The sequence below is a fragment of the Malus sylvestris genome, chromosome 11 (genome assembly GCF_916048215.2).
Source record: "Malus sylvestris chromosome 11, drMalSylv7.2, whole genome shotgun sequence".
Classification (NCBI taxonomy): Eukaryota; Viridiplantae; Streptophyta; class Magnoliopsida; order Rosales; family Rosaceae; genus Malus; species Malus sylvestris.
The window spans coordinates 35,494,643-35,515,416 of NC_062270.1; the positions used below are offsets into that span (position 1 = coordinate 35,494,643).

General features: G+C 41.0%; 1 pseudogene; it reads left to right on the forward strand.

The window, feature by feature from the left end:
• The first annotated feature begins 108 nt into the window (after window positions 1-108).
• LOC126590448 (sodium/calcium exchanger NCL-like) lies at window positions 109-18,011 on the forward strand (annotated as a pseudogene).
• The last annotated feature ends 2,763 nt before the right edge of the window (window positions 18,012-20,774 follow it).

Sequence of the window (20,774 nt, forward strand, 5' to 3'; positions counted from 1 at the left end):
TGACATAAACATTTTTTATTAGATTACGGTTAGCGGTTTTATAGCTCTCAGTTTATCTTCAGACACTAAAATACTCAAGCTGAAGTATCATAAGCTAAACTAGAAATGCCGACTATTTGAGGATAAATTACAAGTTTGGAATGTCATACGTCGCCATTTTCTTAGATAATGCGGGCACAAATTTTGTTGACATCTGAAGAGCCAAAAGATCTAAACGCCAACTTGAAAAAAGCATGTCTAACACACTGCTACTTCACTGTCTCATCCTCTTTCTAATCCTCTGCGGAGGAGCAGCCCGCGGCCGCAACATCTCCGGTCCTCAAACCTTACCGCACGATGCGGTACACCACCGGTCCAACAGCTCGACAGTGGCCTACCTCACTCTCAGCCGGCCCGTCTTGGCGGCGGCAGAGGCGGAGTCCTCGTGTGAGGAGACTACCGTGCACCCACAGCGTGCTAGGGAACCTTTTCCTGATTTTGGTGTAAAGGTACTTGATGTACTTGGCAGCAACGTACCTTCCGAATGGTCGGCCCCGGTATCGTCGGAGGGTTGTTTCTTCCCGTCCTCCGCTCGCTTCCCGACCCCATTCTCATTCTCGGTGAATATCTCTGATTTCTCTGTCTGGTTTTGGGCGGGAAAGTATGGTAAAAAAAGTGAAAGAAAAGCCGAGGATAACATTTAAAGGTGAAGAAGCGTGAAAATTGGTGGTTGTTGACTTTTATGAACAAACCATGTGGCCCATGATTTAATTAGGGAAACAGGTCTGTCTGTCTCCATGTCTTTCTTTATCTTTTCTGTCTTCTTTATTAAATTATGGCAACGGTAGGGTACCGAACGAAAATATTGGCGCAAAATTGATTCGCGTTCTATTATTTATATAATTGATTAATTTAGTGGGATAAGATTTTATTTTTTTGTTGTTGTTTTATGGCAACAGTAGGGTGATTTCCAAATAGATCCCATAAGAAAGGAGGTTCTTTTTTATTTTTAATTTAAAACATTTTGAAACTAAACTTATCTTTCAGGTTGAAAATTTTGCAATTTCGGTTGTGTATTTTTTTTTTCTTGAAATTTTCAGATCATCATCATAATTTGAAATTTGTGAAATAAAACCTACTGACGCTCTAGTTAGAAGATGCGATTATGAGACAGAGGTTCAAGGTTGAAGGGGTAGTGAAAGACCTAGGAAAATTTTAGAAGAGACTTTAAGAAAAGACTTAGAGTACTTGGATCTAACGGAAGACGTGACACAGAACCGATCGCAATGACGTTCTAGGATTCATATAACCGATCCCACTTAATGGGAAAATGCTTTGTTGTTGTTGCCTTTTCCCACTAAGTGGAGTTGACTATATGAATCCTAGAACGTTATTGCGCTCAGTCCTGTGTCTGTTGTTGTATCATCATAATTTGAAATTTCTAAGTTTCAGATATTTGTACATCAATCTTTGTGCTTCTGTACATGCAATTCAATAATATTTAATATATATATATATATATATATATATATATATAGATTAGACAAAACAAAATGGTATGTATGTTTATATTTTATAATCAATCTCACGCTCAAAATAAATAAAAATAATAATAAATCACACTCTCATTTTCAATAAACAAATATAAAAATAATTAACAAAAGATATCCAAATGCGGGAAATTAGTCAAATTAGTCAAATTTTGGAGTCTAAATAGAATTTTAACCAACAATTACAATTTTTCATAATTCTACTCAAAACTTGACATAAAAATACTACAATACCCTTTCTTAACTAAACTAATTACAAAACTATATATTTTCCATTGTGTAGTGTTTTCCTTCAATTTTTCATACTTCTCAATTACTTTGACCGCGAGACAGGAAAATACTACCAGCCAAACTTTCCCATATCACTGAACCTGTTTCTCCGATGACAATCTTGACATTATACAGATTTTTCCCATACTCTTAAAAACAATTATTTCATCAAATGGTGCTTTGTAAATAGTTTCACTTGAATGTACTTGTGCTTGAGTTTCTTCCGACAGAGGATACAAATAAGACCCAAAGTAATGCTGAACCGATTGAAATAATTAATCTTGTCCACCTATAAAGGTAAAAGTTCAAAAATAATACAATGTAAGAGATTGCAAACCAGAGACCATTAGAAAAGAAGAAGAAACCGGTTCTTGGTCAAAGATTTAGTGTGAATATCGGCAATTTGGTCCTCAGTACACACATACTGAACTTGAAGCAGATTAGCAAGAACCAACTTTCGAATGTAATGATAATCTATCTCAACATGCTTTGCTCGAGCATGAAAGACAGGATTGGAGGTAAGAGAGATAGCAGATATGTTATCACACCAGATTTTAGGTTTGGAAGATAAGGGAAAACCAAAATCATGAAACACCTTGTAGATCCATGTAATTTCAGCGACAATATGGGCTAGAGATCGATATTCAGCTTCAGTGAAGGATCTAGCCACTGTAAGCTGCTTCTTAGCACTCTAGCTGATCAAGTTTGAGCCAAGATATACGCAAAAGCCAATGGTTGAACGTCGATCATATAAACAACCAGCTCAATCAGCATCAGAAAAGGCAGAAAGATGAAGAGAACTTTTCTAAAACCATAAACCATGATCAGAGGTGCCTTTGAGGAACCAGAGAATCTTTTTAGTAGCTTGCAGATGAAGATCAGTGGGAGTACGCATGAATTGGCATACTTGATTGACAACAAAAGAGATATCAGGCCTGGTCCAAGTCAAATACTGTAAGGCACCGACCAGAGATCTATATTCAGTGGGATTTGAGAGAGGAATGCCACTATGATCCAGTTTAGTAGTGCCAAGAGGAGTACAACATGGCTTGGCACCTTCCATTTTGGTTTTCTAAAGTAAATCCAGAGGATATTTGCTTTGATGAAGAAATAATCCTTTGGATGATCTTTGAACTTCCAACCCCAGAAAATAGTGAAGAAGACCTAAGTCCTTGATTGGAAACAGAGACCTAAGTTTCTGAATAAACTGCTTGCACACTGACGGATCAGGACCACTGATCAATATGTCATCAACACAAACCAATACTATAACTAGAACAGGATCTTTGATGACAAAGAGAAAGGCATCAGAACAAGATTGAGTGAAACCAAAGGACTTGAGAGATTGAAAAAGTTTATCAAACCATGCCCGATGAGCTTGTTTGAGGCCATAGAGAGACTTTTTGAGTTTACACACATGATTTGGCAGATTAGAATCAGTAAAACTAGGAGGTTGTTGCATAAACAACTCCTTGTAAGTCACCATGAAGAAATGCATTACTGATGTCAATCTGATTTAGAAACCAATTATACTGAACTGCAACAGTTAACAGAATCTAAATAGTGACTGGTTTAGCTACAGGACTAAAGGCTTCTTGATAATCTAGACCTTGTTGTTGGTGAAAGCCCTTGGCAACTAATTGAGCCTTGTATCTTTCAACAGAACCATCAGGTTGTTTCTTAATTCGAAATACCCATTTGCAACCAACCACATTTTGAGAAGGTGAAGAAGGAACTAAAGACCAAGTTCCAGTAGTTTGAAGAGCATTAAACTCATTTTGCATAGCTAATCGCCATTCACTGTGCTTGTAAGCTTGATTATAAGTAGTGGGAATATAATCAAGAGTGGATGGTAAAGGGTGTTTAGTAGCAGAGTAAGCTTTAGGTTGAAAGATACCATTTTTGGATCTAGTAACCATGGGATGATGGTTAATAACCGTTGCAGAAGAGGAAGGAGCAATATATGGATCAGGAGATTGAGAAGGAGAGGGTGAGGAGACATGTGGAACAACAGGTGGAGGAGGTGGATGAGTAGGGGAATGTGAGGAGGAAGAAAGAGGGAAGTGAAGATCAATGATGGGAGGAGCACGAACAGGTGATGGTAAGAACTGTGAAGTAGGAGTTTGTGAAAAAGGAAAGGATTGCCCATTGAACAATACATGCCTGGATATGTATACCCGATCTATGAGGAGATCCAAGCATCTGTAACCCTTATGGTGTAGACTATAGCCAAGGAAAACACATTCCTTATACCACTCTCACGATCCAAAACATTGGTAGCATGGTGCCAATCAAGCTCAAGCGGTCAAATTATCTCCCATGGTGTGCTCTGTTTACCCCAATTCTTAGGTGCTATCGACTTATTGGTATCGTTGATGGCACCGAACCTTGTCCGCCACCACTTCTGCCTAATCGCACTCTGAATCCGGCGTTCGAAATTTGGTATGAGAAAGATCAAAACCTCATGATCTGGTTCAATTCCACATTGTCTGAGGAGGTGATTCCATTCACCGTTGGTGTTTCGTCATCTCGTGATCTCTGGCTCAAACTTAAGCAACGATTTGGGGGTATTTCTGATGCACATGTTCATCAGCTTCGATCGCGTCTTCAAAGTATTCAAAAAGGTTCCTAATCCATGTCTGATTACCTGCAAGAGCTCAAAGAGATCTCCGACTCTCTCACTGCTGCTGGAGCCCCAATCTCTGATCGAGATCTCATTGTAGCCACTCTTGCTGGTCTTTCTGATGATTTTGAGTCCTTTACGGATTCAATCATGTTTCGCTTATCCTCCACATCTTTGGATGAATTGCACGGATTGTTACTCACCAAAGAACTCTCTATGATTCGTCGCAAGAAAGCTGCCTCATCCAATAATACTGAACCATTTCATGCTTTATCGGTCCAATCTCAGCCACCACTACTTCCGACACCGCCTCAGGCGTATGTTTTTCAGAATTAACCACTGCAGCAATCTTTTCGGTACAATTCGAATCGTGGAAAGAACAATCACTTCTCCAATAATCATGGTAATCGAGGAAATTATCGAGGCAACAATTTCAACAGTAACTTCAATTGCACCAATACTGGAGCTCACTCTCGAGACTCTTCTTCTGGTCCTTGAGCTCCTAGTCAAATATGTGGAAATTCAAGTCATGAAGCCATTGATTGCTTTGACCGTATGAATCCGGAGATCTCTGGTCGAATTCCTCCTGCCAAGCTCCAAGCGATGTGTGCTCGTTACAATGCCAAGTCCTCTCCTACTTGGTTGATTGACTCTGGAGCTACCTCGCACATCACCAATGACATATCCAATATTCACTCTCATACTCCATACAATGGTGAAGAAAAAGTATACATAGGTGATGGTAAAGGTTTGTCCATTTCTCATGTTGGTTCCTCTACACTCCGTACACATGCTACTTCCTTTAAACTGAACAATGTCCTTCATATACCTCACATGAAGCACAATTTGTTGTTTGCTTTTCAATTTCTCCAAGACAATTATTGTTCATTAACTCTTGATTCTAATGGATCCGTTGTTAAGGATCGTTCTACGGGGAAGACGCTTTTGCGGGGTTCAGTTAAAGACGGTTTCTATCCTTTGCAGTCCTCTACATCTAATCGTTCTTTCTCTGGTAATGTTCCTGCTTCACTCACTGCATCAGCTTTCGTCAGTATTAAAGCTCCGGTCAAGATATGGCATAGGGATTTGGAATTGGAACTAACTCAGAGGGAGAAGCGGTCGCAGACGAAGATGCCATTGAAGATCAAGAAAACAGATCGATGATCGAAGATCGGAGTACAAAATCAGCAAGAAATTCGATCAAATATGGGTAGAGATCAGAGAAGTAGAGCGGAAGAGAAGAGGATCGAAAGAAGCCGTGAGGCGGTTGGCGATGAAACCATAAAGAAACTGAGAAGAAAATATCTTTCTGAAATATTACAATTTCATTACTTCCAAAAATAATTACATGAGTATGGTATTTATAGTCATAACAACAACAACTATCTAATAACCTTTCTAACTAACTTGTACACATAGGAAATTACAATTAGTTAATTAAAAACAGAATGTATGTCATGATTTGGCATCCTCATCTTTACATATCTCAACATAGAAACCTCACATAGATTTCAACTTAAAAGGGGTTTTGCTCCTCTGTTTTTAGATTCAAATTTTGCTTCAGATGTTTAGTTCCTGATTAATTTTTATTAGGCTTTTTAGTTTATTAGTTTCTGTTCAGTTTTCGCCTTCTTTGATTACATTTGAATATCTATATCTACTCAATATATATACATATATATGGGGGATGTATAGAAGAAGAGTGTAAGAAATGGAGGGGTTTGAGAGTAGATTAGTATTCAAGAGCCTACGTTCCTGAAGACCTCAACCAATTGTTGTTTTTGTACGGTTAAGAGCAATGAATAATTTCAGTCAATAAGGGTATATTAGTATTTTTATGTTAACTTTTGGTTGTAATTATCATAAATTTAAGAGAGTGGCTATAATTCTATATAGAGGGTAAATTTTAGTTATTTTTTCAAATTTCCCAATTAACAAACAACATGGCAAAATATAAAAAACGTTTACAAGTTACACACAATTAGTAAATAACCGCAAAATGTTCAATTTTTATTGGAATTTTTTAATTGGATTATCCAAATTAACAATGAACATGACAAAAAAAATGTTTACAAGTTGTAGTTAATTAATAGTTAGCTCTAAATTGTTTCCAAATTAAACAAGCCTATTCTTAATTTTCAGTATCCGGACATTATGGGAATAAAGAACAGCTCAAAGTCAAGTCTCAGTCGGAATGGGGTTGCCAGATGATTCAACTGTATTGATCCTCACATTGATCTGGGGTTCCTGCGTTGTCGTTGGCAAGTGCGATATTCGGAACTCGGTTGTCACTGATAACAAAGACACAAAAGGCTTTAGCTTAACTGGTATATATGTCCACTGTAAACTGTATACAGTTTACATATTTTCCTTCCTATGCTGTCTACATTTGTCAAACATGACACGAAGTTCTTACAGTAAAGTTTCCACATTTACTACTGAGGATTCAGAAATAGATAACATATAGTAATGAGAGGATGTTAATCCATTTGGTGTCTATCTTACGATTCACAGTTTATTTTGATATTTGTACATCAAAAGACATGAAGAGGAAAGGATGCGTAATGTTTGAAAAACTTTCATGTATTTTTCTCCTCGGAGGTCATTTTTTATTATTTTTTATTCAACAACTGTCGTTCATAAGATTTTCACTCGGTTTTCATTCGGACCTCCTCTAGCAGAATGGAGTTACTTGACCAAATGGTTGTTCGCTGTTCAGAGACCCTTTAAGTTTTGAAAATCTAACAAGAGAGAATAAATTATGATTCAAACAAACAAACTGGAATTGTTTGGAATAAAATCTGAACTTTGGGCCAGAGAGGAAGTCGGCCCAAACCCAAGGCCCAGGGGAAAACTTAGGAGGCAGGAAAGAGGCTTTCGGCTGGGCACAAATTACAAAGGCCACTTGCTTACCTGCTCAAAGACCACAGGGGGTAGGTTATTCAGTCACTGCACAGCCCAATAAAGTACTTTATTGATGGCATTCATGTAAAAAAGATAGTGAGTCATCACCAAACCGCATTCGGGCAACCGCCATTGCTACAGGAACCCAAGCTGAAGCCGTCTATAAAAGGAGGAAGAGAAGACAGAATTAAGGACACTCAAACAAACAAACAAAAGCCAAAACTCTGCTCAAGCCAGATTTGCCTTCAACGAAGCTGTAGTCAGCACAAGCCTTCATCCCATTCGGGATAAACCTTCCCAAACCCCTGTAATAGCTCTGCTACCTCGTTCATGGTGGTATCGATTCATTTTGTATCCTCTTCTCCCCCGTCAACCCCTCTAAAAGCTTTCAGACCTCTGACAGAGCTACATAGATAGATTTTGTAAGAAGTTCAGCCTTGGCCGATAAGGTTCAAACTTACCCGACTATCTTTGCTCTGTCTTTGTCTTTTCTTTTTCTTAAAAAGCACAATAACATGTTATATATTCCCAGTTATATACAAGTTATTTCTAGCAAAGTCATAGTGAAAATGAGTCTTCAGCACTTGGATCCGATCTGAATCGCGTCAGAGTTCAAATCAGATCTAAGTCTCAAGCCCGGCGGGCATGTAATTTAAAGATCAGTTTAAAAGTCCTTGGCCTCAAGGCATAAAAAAGAACTCTATGTGGACTCAACCCATCCACGACAATCCTTGATAAGCGAGAAGTCCGAAGTTACTTGGGGCGCAAGTAATCGATCTATTTCTCCGTTTTGTTGCTATTATATTTTGATTCATAGAAAAGGCTTAAGCAGGGAGTGAATTCTGATAGAAAGCCTCAAGGCCTACACCTAAGGCCCCACGAAGGCATCTATTTAGCTTCATTTCATGTTGCGGTCTAGTTGGTCCGAGTATAGGGATTAACTCTGATGGGAAGCCTCAAGGCCAATACCTAAGGCCCTACAAAGGCACTCATTTGGGTTCGTCCTACCTCTTGGATTCAGATAATCAAAGGTATAATAGTGATAAAACTCTGGCAACCATAAAAGGCCAAATATGATACATCCAAGCGCTGGTTTAGTTTGACAGGAAGCCTCAAGGCCTATACCTAAGGCCTCACAAAGGCACCTGTTATATCTAACTTGGTTTCTCGGGCGTATACATATTCAATCAAAGCTTAAACACCCATTCAACATCTGCCATACTGAAGATGGCAGTGGCACGCCTGAGCATTACAAAGTTAATCTTGATTGTGAGCCTTAAGGCCTACATCTAAGGCCCCACGAAGGCACCCTTTCAAATTAACTATGTCTGTCTCTTTCAGAACTGCCCGACGAGCCTTGCCCGAAGTGTGTCTTGCCCGACCAAGATCTGCCCGACAAAGGTTGGCCCGAGCGAGCCCAAGAAGAAAGCAGAAGTACGACAGATACCCTCAACCGACGCCATTCTCCCAGGGGAGCTGTGTGCTCGTTTGCCAGGAGATTCCTGCGACGAACATAGTTTTGGCACGCCCGGTGGGATTCCTGATCTGAAGATAAAGATAACCATGCCAGAAGATTTACAGAATACATTGTTTCAAATGCTACAGAGACTGAATGAAGCCTCCCTAGGCTTTAAAAATGAGACAGGTTTGGCTCCTCCCAAAGGAGAAAGACACAGGACTACCCAACCAGATGAGGTAGTCATAGTCAACCCTGTGTTGCCCTTTTCTGAAGCCCCGGTAAACATGCTCAACATGACCTGGGTAGAGAAAGGAAAAGGGAAAATTATAAGGGAAGAAGAAAAGGGAAACTAGCCAAACGACCTACGGAAGAGATAGGTAAACCATCCGAGTACCCAAAGGCTGCCATAATCAAAGGGCTGGTTATGTGTAGTAAATGCCAGTGTGAATGTGAACTCGAGATTCCCCCAGCTGGAGTCCTTATTGATCACGAGTTGATTAAAAGAGAAGCCCGCGAAAGGATTAAGCAGGCAACAAGAAAAAATATTTCCCGAAGCGTTTTTCAACGTTTAGGAGGTGATTCCCAACCCAAGGCGTTGGCAGAAGTATTTCGGAACTATGAAGTTTCTGACGGGGCAGAGGACATGGAAGCCAAACTCCAAAGAAGTACAGAGCAGCTTCAAAAGGGCCAAAAGGGGAAGGAAGTCAGAAGAACTGATGGGATAGCTAATCCTGTTAAGAAAGCAACTCCTGCATATCGTGGACGGAAATGGTATGTAGTTGGAAAAGATGGGCAACCCACCAGACCAATGGGAGCATCCATGATCAGAAGGGTTCAAAGGCAGCACAAAGCCTACATGAATTCCCTGATGACCCCCATCACCTCTGAAGCCTCAAAAAATCAAAAGCCAGAGAGGGCAACATCTGGAAGTAGTAGTCAGCTTCGTTGGCGAAGTAAGAAGGAAGTAGAAAGGGCCAACGGCAAGACGGAGGGTATGGGGAATCATGTGCCACAAAGCCATCACCCTGGCAAGTATAGGATCTTAATAAGGGCTCAGGAAGATCTGATTATGATGCCAACACCTGGTTGGAGGCCAGGGCCCACCCATGAGGAAACTGTTGCATATGAGAAGAGACCACCCTTTTTGCCTTTGGATCCGTTTGGTGAAGTTCCAAAGCAAGCGTTGTACGGAGACATGAATCAACTACAACAGGAAGGGATACCAGAGCCCTTACTACCAGCCGATGCAATGGCCTGGTTAGACGAGTTCATGGATCACATTGGGAGCAAGAATGAGGACTTGCTCGAACCCATCAACTTCCACATCAACATGACGTATGTATTATTCGCCATATTTGGCGCCAGGCCTGACCAGCCCGCTACCATGGAAGGTGATTATTTAACAACGGAGCCGATGATGGCTCACGTCAATGTAGAGGTAGTTACAGAGGAAGACTCAGACAAGGTTGAATCCTCAAAAGTACCTAAAAGTGGTCCCCTACGGATTTACACAGATAAAATGGTGTTCAGCCGCCCAAGTATTTCGTTGGCCAACCACCTGAAGCCTATATACGTTTCAGCTCATCTGGAAGGTGTACCTGTCAAAAGAATTTTGATTGATGGAGGGGCGGCTGTTAACATATTGCCAGCCAAGCAGATGAAGAAGATGGGGAGAAGCACTGAAGATCTTATTCCCACAAACCTTACAGTCTCGAGCTTTTCAGGTGCTATCACCAGGACTCATGGGATATTACCTTTGGAGGTAGATCTGGGGTCCAAGAAAATAATGTTGGCGTTCTTTGTAGTAGACTGCACTTCTACTTACGGGGCCCTACTTGGAAGAGATTGGATTCATCAAAGTTTAGCCATACCTTCTACTCTTCATCAACAAGTGGATGTATACCACGAGCCAAGTACTGAAGGATCAAGCTTTTGGGAGTTGGTAGAGGCCGAATCACGGCCGTTCCTCCCCTCAGCTAATGTTGCAGAAGCAAATTTCTACAATCCCAACGTGGGAATTTTGAAATGTTTAGGAGCTGATGAGAACGGCCGCCCTACCAAGGTGACGGCCCGAAAGCTTCTAGAACAAGGGATGCTCCTTACCAAGGAAGAGTGGGAGAGACCCTGTCTTATACCAAACTCTCTATACCATCAATGATCGAACAAAAGAAGAAAGATCAGGTCATGGCAGTCAGATCCCTGATTAAAAGACTGTTGGTGTATGGAAAGGGAAGAAGACAGGAAGAAAAGCTTTTGGATAAAGAAGAGCAGGAGTGGCAGGGGAAAGTTTCTACCAGCCAGCAGGAAAATGAGGAAGAATCTTGCGCAGAGGAGTTAGATAAGGCCATTCAAATGGCCGAATGTGTTTACGACATAGACGAGCCAGATGGTCTGCCCGAGAATCCGGAGTTAGTTGAATTTTTGTGTGCAGAACCCGATAAGCCACCTCCAGAAGTCCAGGATCCATTGGAAGTTATTGATCTAGGCACAGAAAAGGATCCGAGACCAATTCAAATCAGCGGTTTATTAAGGATTGAGGATCGGGCCAAGATTATCTCTCTTTTGCAAGAATTCAAAGATTGTTTTGCTTGGCATTACACCGAGATGCCAGGATTAGACCCAGCCTTGGTGGAACATAGAATGCCCATCAAGGAAGGATATAAACCTGTCAAGCAGGCACCACGAAGGATGTCAAAGGAGATAGAAGAAAAAGTCAAAGAAGAAATTGAAAGGCTGGTGAAAGCTGGCTTTATAAGACCAGCCAAATATGTAGAGTGGTTAGCCAATATTGTACCCGTTTTAAAAGCTATAACAAAAGCAGTACGGTGTTGTGTTGATTATAGGAATATTAATAGCGCCACACCAAAGGATGAATATCCCATGCCCATGGCTGACTTATCCATAGATGCTGTAGCAAAGCATAAAGTTTTATCGTTTATGGATGGAAATGCCGGTTACAATCAAATAAAGATGGCGCCAGAGGATATTCATAAGACAGCTTTTAGATGTCCTGGTCATGTGGGGGCATATGAATATCTGGTCATGCCATTCGGGCTCAAGAATGCAGGCGCCACGTATCAAAGGGCAATGAATGCCATTTTTCATGATTTAATTGGCCAAAGCATGGAGGTGTATATAGATGACATTGTGGTGAAATCTAAGACAGAAGAGCAGCATCTCGTGGACCTCAAGCAAGCATTGATGAGGATGCGGATCCACAAGTTGAAGATGAATCCAAAGAAATGCGCTTTTGGAGTGAGAGCGGGCAATTTTTTGGGATTCTTGGTGCATCAGAGAGGTGTGGAGGTGGACAAAAATAAATCTCGGGCAATATTAGAGTCACTTCCACCTACCAACAAAGTACAGCTTTAGAGATTGCTAGGGAAAATCAATTTCTTAAGGAGATTCATTGCCAATTTGGCGGGCAAAATCCAGCCGCTAACTCCACTACTGAGATTGAAGGATAGGGAGAATTTTGAGTGGGGGCCAACCCACCAGCAGGCATTTGATAGCATCAAGGCTTACTTAACTTCCCCACCAGTGTTGGTACCACCTCAAAGGGGAAAGCCATTGAAACTATATATTTCCTCATCGGAAAGATCAATTGGGAGTCTACTAGCTCAGAATAATGAAGGAGGAAAAGAGCAGGCTGTGTATTACCTCAGCAGAATTCTGACCGAGGTAGAAACAAGATATTCTCCGGTGGAAAAACTGTGTTTGGCTCTATATTTTACTGCCAGCAAGCTAAGGCATTACATGCTACCTTGTCATGTGCACATTATCGCCAAAACAGATGTGATAAAGTATATGTTGTCAAGACCTATGCTAGCAGGGAGGATTGGGAAGTGGATTCTAGCATTATCAGAATTTAGTTTTCAGTACATACCCCAGAGGGCAGTCAAAGGCCAGGAAATTGCTGACTTCCTGACCGAACATCAGGAGTCTCAAAACGAGGAAATCAATATCCCGGGAAGTTTAGAAGTTGCTAATGTTTGGATCCCACCAAGAAGTGATGTTTCGGGCAAGGAAGATTGGATCCAGCAAGAGATAAGGAGAGTAGCAGGTCTTGGGATTACACCTTGGAAGCTATATTTCGATGGATCCTACACTCAGAAGGCAGCAGGAGCTGGAATTGTGATTATAAACCCTCAAGGGGTTTATCATTACTATTCCTTCCTACTTGATTATCAAGAAAATACCAATAATCGGGCGGAGTATGAGGCATTGATTATCGGCCTGGAGATCCTGATGGACTTGGGGGCAACTGAAGTAGAGATCTTTGGTGATTCAGAGTTAGTGATAAATCAACTAAATGGCGAGTTCAAATGCAGACATATCACTATGGCAGGATACTATATGGCAGCAACACAACTGCTAGGTTTGTGGGAGTCTGAGATATCAGTCAATCATATTCCTAGAGGATCTAACTTAGCAGCCAATGAAATGGCGCAACTAGCTTCAGGAGTACCAATGCAAGAAAGGAGGTATGGTGTTGATGTTGAGATCCAAACAAGAAACCTTCCCTCTATTTTAGATCAGAGGTTCAGTCTGGATGTAATGGTTCTAGAGACCGAGGTGGAAGATTGGAGGACACCTATTATTCAGTATCTGAAAGATCCTTCTTCACCCACAAGTAAGAAGAACAGGCAGCAAGCAACCAAGTATGTATTGTGGACAAAAAATCTGTTGAGAAAGACCCCAGATGGGTTGCTATTAAAATGCTTAGGCCTAGAAGAATCCATGAGAGTAATGGCCGAAGTACATGAGGGAATATGTGGAGCACATCAAGCAGGAACAAAGATGAGATGGCTACTCAGAAGGTATGGTTATTTCTGGCCCGACATGGAAAAAGATTGTAAGTCCTATGCCCGCGGATGTGAAGAATGTCAGAGACATGGACCTCTCCAGCACGTACCATCAGTACCTCTCAATCCGGTGGTCAAGCCCTGGCCGTTCCGAGGATGGGCAATGGACTTCATCGGGCAGATTTATCCGGCCTCTAGTAAGGGGCATACTTTCATAATTGTGGCAACGGATTACTTCACCAAATGGGTAGAAGCATCGGCAGTAAAATCTATAACTTCAGCCGTGGTCAAGAATTTTATTGAGACTAAGATCCTGCACAGGTATGGGGTGCCTGAAACTATAGTAACGGATCGTGGACCATCTTTTATTTCAAAGGAGGTTGAAGAGTTTGCAAGCAAGTATAAAATAAAGATGATCCAATCCAGTCCATACAACCCTCAGTCAAATGGGCAAGCAGAGGCTAGCAACAAAATCTTGGTCAACATTATTAAAAGGATGGTGATTGATAGTCCAGAAAGATGGCGTGAAATGCTAGGGAACACGTTGTGGGCATACCGGACTTCTAAAAGAGCGGGGACAGGCACGACTCCTTATGCCTTAACTTTCGGGCAAGATGCAGTGCTTCCTATGGAAATCAACGTCAGTTCCGTAAGAATTCAAAACCAATTTGGGTTGCATAGTGCAGAATATATCGAAGCCATGTGTCAAGGTATTGAAGATCTGGATGCAGCCCGAATTGAAGCCTTGAACCAGATTCAAGAAGGAAAGATTGTTGTTGCCCGAGCTTATAACAAAAGGGTGAAGTTAAAGTCTTTCAAGGAAGGAGATTTAGCGTGGAAAGCAGTCCTCCCGCTAGGCGCTCAGCTGCGTGGCTTCGGGAAATGGAGCCCGACATGGGAAGGTCCTTTTATTATTAGTCGGGTTTTGAACAAAGGAGGATATTATCTGGCAGACCTCGAAGGCAGTGAGCAGAAACACCCTATTAATGCAAAATTCTTGAAGAAATATTGTCCTACATTATGGGATGTTAGGGATTGCTATATCGAAGAGGGAGCAGAGTGAGACGGACCTTAGAAATTCACATACGGTATTTTGTTCATCCAAGCATTTAAAGAAGGCAGAGATGCAGAAATAGATAAAAATACTTATTTCATGTCGACAAATTGATGAGATTACAAGATACCAAATCCTATGTATTACATTTGATCCCCTCTGAAAGTGTTGGTATCTTCAACGGGTTTCCCGCTATCTTCTTGGTTGAAACCCAATTAGGTGATCGGGTTGTGCGGCCAACATGAGCTTGGTAGGGGACCCTCCTACAAGATCTTCACCATGTATGATGATGAAGCCCAACTTATCACCACAAGTGGTGGGAAGATCAGTCATCAAGAGGAGACCGCCTGACTAAAGGTGTTGGAGGTAGAGGGGTGATCGACCAAAGGTGTTGGAGGTAGCAATCATCAGGTGAAAACTTTCTTTTCTCACGAAAGGGGAGTTTCAGGAAACTCCACTCAAAACCCGAGGAACCCATTTCTCAGTGGGAAGATGGAGGGATTCAAGGTGGATGAAGGGTGAAAACCAAAATGAAGAAGAGGTGATGATTTGAAAAGGGTTTCCAAAGCCAGACTTTATAGAGAACCGGAAGGCAGTTTAAAGGTCGCAAGAAGCTCAAAGGACACGCATGCTGTTATTCATTTAATGTTGGCGCTTGGGATCCCAACCTTAACATCAATTGAAGGGGGCACTGTTTGGAATAAAATCTGAACTTTGGGCCAGAGAGGAAGTCGGCCCAAACCCAAGGCCCAGGGGAAAACTTAGGAGGCAGGAAAGAGGCTTTCGGCTGGGCACAAATTACAAAGGCCACCTGCTTACCTGCTCAAAGACCACAGGGGGTAGGTTATTCAGTCACTGCACAGCCCAATAAAGTACTTTATTGATGGCATTCATGTAAAAAAGATAGTGAGTCATCACCAAACCGCATTCGGGCAACCGCTATTGCTACAGGAACCCAAGCTGAAGCCGTCTATAAAAGGAGGAAGAGAAGACAGAATTAAGGACACTCAAACAAACAAACAAAAGCCAAAACTCTGCTCAAGCCAGATTTGCCTTCAACGAAGCTGTAGTCAGCACAAGCCTTCATCCCATTCGGGATAAACCTTCCCAAACCCCTGTAATAGCTCTGCTACCTCGTTCATGGTGGTATCGATTCATTTTGTATCCTCTTCTCCCCCGTCAACCCCTCTAAAAGCTTTCAGACCTCTGACAGAGCTACATAGATAGATTTTGTAAGAAGTTCAGCCTTGGCCGATAAGGTTCAAACTTACCCGACTATCTTTGCTCTGTCTTTGTCTTTTCTTTTTCTTAAAAAGCACAATAACATGTTATATATTCCCAGTTATATACAAGTTATTTCTAGCAAAGTCATAGTGAAAATGAGTCTTCAGCACTTGGATCCGATCTGAATCGCGTCAGAGTTCAAATCAGATCTAAGTCTCAAGCCCGGCGGGCATGTAATTTAAAGATCAGTTTAAAAGTCCTTGGCCTCAAGGCATAAAAAAGAACTCTATGTGGACTCAACCCATCCACGATAATCCTTGATAAGCGAGAAGTCCGAAGTTACTTGGGGCGCAAGTAATCGATCTATTTCTCCGTTTTATTGCTATTATATTTTGATTCATAGAAAAGGCTTAAGCAGGGAGTGAATTCTGATAGAAAGCCTCAAGGCCTACACCTAAGGCCCCACGAAGGCATCTATTTAGCTTCATTTCATGTTGCGGTCTAGTTGGTCCGAGTATAGGGATTAACTCTGATGGGAAGCCTCAAGGCCTATACCTAAGGCCCTACAAAGGCACTCATTTGGGTTCGTCCTACCTCTTGGATTCAGATAATCAAAGGTATAATAGTGATAAAACTCTGGCAACCATAAAAGGCCAAATATGATACATCCAAGCGCTGGTTTAGTTTGACAGGAAGCCTCAAGGCCTATACCTAAGGCCTCACAAAGGCACCTGTTATATCTAACTTGGTTTCTCGGGCGTATACATATTCAATCAAAGCTTAAACACCCATTCAACATCTGCCATACTGAAGATGGCAGTGGCACGCCTGAGCATTACAAAGTTAATCTTGATTGTGAGCCTTAAGGCCTACATCTAAGGCCCCACGAAGGCACCCTTTCAAATTAACTCTGTCTGTCTCTTTCAGAACTGCCCGACGAGCCTTGCCCGAAGTGTGTCTTGCCCGACCAAGATCTGCCCGACAAAGGTTGGCCCGAGCGAGCCCAAGAAGAAAGCAGAAGTACGACAGATACCCTCAACCGACGCCATTCTCCCAGGGGAGCTGTGTGCTCGTCTGCCAGGAGATTCCTGCGACGAACAGGAATAACATGATCTTCAATTGTTCCTGAGTTAAATTGAATAAAACTCCCATTTTTACCATCTTTGTTTCAACCTTTGACCTTTCTACTTAGTTGTTTATTTGTGCATGAGTTTAATGGATCACAATTCTTAATAGCTTTTGTGAACTGGGAATGGGAAAATGACTGTGTTTCTCACTTCAATATAATGATAAATTTGGAGTTGTTTTGTAATTGCAGGTTTTGTGCGAGTACTGATATCTGGAAAAGCTATGCTGCAAGGATTATGGCTATATCTATCCTCCTTTTCATTATTGTTCAATTATCGCAGGTTCTCAATTCCAAATCAGGAGCCAAGTCGCAGTTTTGGTTGCGCTCGGTATCTTTGTCGCACTGTTTCTTTCTTACTGCCTTATCAGGTAATTAATTTTGATGTTCATGCAGCAATCAATTACATAATCTGTCAAGTCCGACATGTCCACTTAGGCTTAATTAATCATCTGTTTGCTGGACTTACAAAATACATTTGAACGTTGGTGCAGGTGTTTCAGCCTTGGATCCAGTACATGTGGAGGCGAATTGCGTATGCAAAGCACAAACATGTTATTATCAGGAATCAACAACATCTAAAAATGCGCTTTGGAAGTCTCCTTAGAGAAGACAGTGAACCTAATGAAGAAAATAGAGCAAAGTTAGTATTGTTTATCAAAATTTTCTCTAGGGTTAATGCACATTTGTGTCAATAATTTTTTGAAGAATATAAGAATTCCCACATCGTAAAATTCGTAAAATTATATATGAATATTGAGTAGTTTCACTACTAATTAAATTGAGCCTTTTGTGATAAAACCTCCACACTTGAGGTGTTGTGTTTTAACTTGATTAGGCTTCTAAATCGACAAAAATCAAAATGCACTAACATATCAAAATATTTTCTAAATTAGTTTTCCTGCTATGGTGCTTTGTTTTTAACAGTTAACATATGGAAACTACAGTGAAAATGCTGAAATAAGACCTCCTTATCACTTTGTTTCTTGTTGCAGTTGTACGGATCAGCAACCATGAACAACGTCCTGTTCCTGTCGGTATTTTTGGCCCTTGTTTACTTTAGAGAGTTAATGTGGGACTTCTCAGCAGAAGTTCTCATTATGCTCATTGTTTGTGTTGTGATAAGGGTTTTCTGCAGTTTCCGCAGTGTCTTCCCTCTTTGGACATCTTCGATCACTTTCCTACCTTACCCTTTCACCATATCACTGATTTATGTCCTGGATTATATTTTCGGTTGGTCATAGAATGGAGAGGCCATATGAAATCAGTTGGGTGCTTTTCGGTTTATGTAGTGTGTCTTGTTAGTGTATATGAAAAACTGGTTTCTATTGTTTGAGAGAAAGCAAGACAGATAGTAGAATGAAAATGAACAGAGGGGAAACTGAACAGTTTTCTTCCTTTCACTCTCGCCTAAAGATGCAGAGAGGAGACTTTCTTCATATATCAAAAAGAGAGCACTAACTTGCTTTTTTACATCACAGTTAGCCTTAACTTGGGACCACACACACACTACAATTCATCTTAGTCACTCATCTCACTAATTACATGGATCAATCAACACATGGCACTCATGGCCTTTTTAGTAAAATTAAACTTTACACTTTGCAACATTTTGCATAAGTGAATACACCAATTTAGAACATCTTATTTTAGACTTTTTCAGCTCAACACTTATAATTCAACACTCCCCTTTAAGTTTTGAGCTGATTTCACACCTAGCATATTCCTGAGATAGTTAAACAAATCCTTTGTCAAAGCCTTAGTAAATATGTCTGCCACCTGCTCATTTGTTGGACAGTACACCAAATCGATTATCCCTTCCTGGAGTGCATTCTTGATAAAATGATATCTTCTGTCAATGTGTTTGGTTTTCTGATGGAAAACAGGATTTTTAGTAATTGCAATTGCTGCTGTATTATCACAGTGCACTGGAGTTGCTTCAGTTTGCATCTCACCAAAATCTTCAAGAACAAATCTAAGCCAAATGGCTTGAGCAGTTGCTTCAGAGGCACTGATGTACTCTGCTTCTGCAGTAGAGAGTGCTACACAATTCTGCTTTACTGATGCCCACGAGAACACTCCACTGCCAAAAGAAAATGCATAACCAGATGTACTCTTGTTATCATCAACAGATCCTCCCCAATCACTATCACAGAATCCGATTAGCATTGCATTCTTTCCCTTTACATACTCCAAACCATAATCTAAAGTTCCCTTGATGTACCTAAGCACTCTTTTGGCTGTTCCAAGATGTTTATTTGTAGGACAGTGCATGAATCGAGCTAGAAGGCTTGCAGCATACATTATATCTGGTCGAGTTGCTGTGAGATACAACAAACTTCCCACAATTCTTCGATACTGTTCCTCACTTGCTGAACCACTGCTATCATCTTTGCACAGCTTCTCTGATGAAACCAGAGGTGTAAACACAGATTTACACTCATTCAAACCAAACTTATCTAACAAAGAAACAGCATACTTCCTTTGATGGATAAATATGCTTGTGTGAGTTTGAATAACTCCCATACCAAGAAAATGGTGAAGAAGCCCCAAATCTGTCATCTCATATTTTGTCATCATGTCTTCCTTGAACTCCTTCAACATCTCAGTGCTATTTCCAGTATACACTATGTCATCCACATAGATTGAAACAATCAGAATTTCTCATCCCCTTGCTTTGATGTAAAGAGTAGCTTCACTTTGACTTTTCACAAACCCACAGTGAGCAAAATAGGTATCAATTTCACTATACCAGGCTCTTGGCGCCTGTTTTAGACCATACAAAGCTTTATAAAGCTTGTACACCTTGTCTTCACTCCCCTTGATCACAAAACCATCTGGTTGTTCTACATAAACTTCTTCTTCGAGTACTCCATTCAGAAAAGCAGATTTCACATCTAGTTGGTATAATTTCCAACTTTTCTGAGCTGCTAAAGCAATTAGAGTCCGAATTGTATCCAGTCTAGCTACAGGTGCAAACGTTTCATTGTAATCCACACCTGGTTTCTGAGCATATCCTTTGGCTACCAGCCTTGCCTTATGCTTTTGCACTGTCCCATCGAGATTAAGCTTGGTCTTGAACACCCACTTAACCCCAATTATGGGTTTATCACTTGGTCTGTTCACCAGATCCCATGTTGCATTCTTCTCAATCATTGACATTTCATCTTCCATAGCCTTCATCCATGCTTCATCTTTGGCTGCCTCTTCAAACTTTTCAGGTTCCATAATACAAAGATTGCATTGAGCCAAAACATCATCTAGATTCCTCCATTTCAATGGAGTGTGATCAAAGGCTTGAGTATTTCTCATGCTGCTGTCCACATCACTTACAGATTCATGAGAAGATGCCAGATTTGGTGACAAAGCATAATCATTCTCCTCTGGAGTTGTCTCTGATGAAATACATTTAGGTAGCACAGATAACTCACTAGGATTAAACACAGTTACATAGTTCTCAGGAGTTGTCTTCCATTCCCAGGCTGCATTTTCATCAAACACTACATCCCTTGAGAGTATAAGCTTTTTACCAAGAGGATCATACACTCTGTACCCCTTTTCACAGGTTGCATAACCTACAAATATGCCCTTGACACTCTTTGCATCTAGTTTCTGTCTCAACTCATTTGGTGTGTGTACATAACACAAACAACCAAAGATTCTAAGATGTGCAATTCCAGGTTTTCGACCACTGAATGCTTCAAATGGAGTTACTTCTCCAAGAGCTCTTGTAGGACACCTGTTTAATATGTAGACAGCTGTGAGTACAGATTCTGCCCA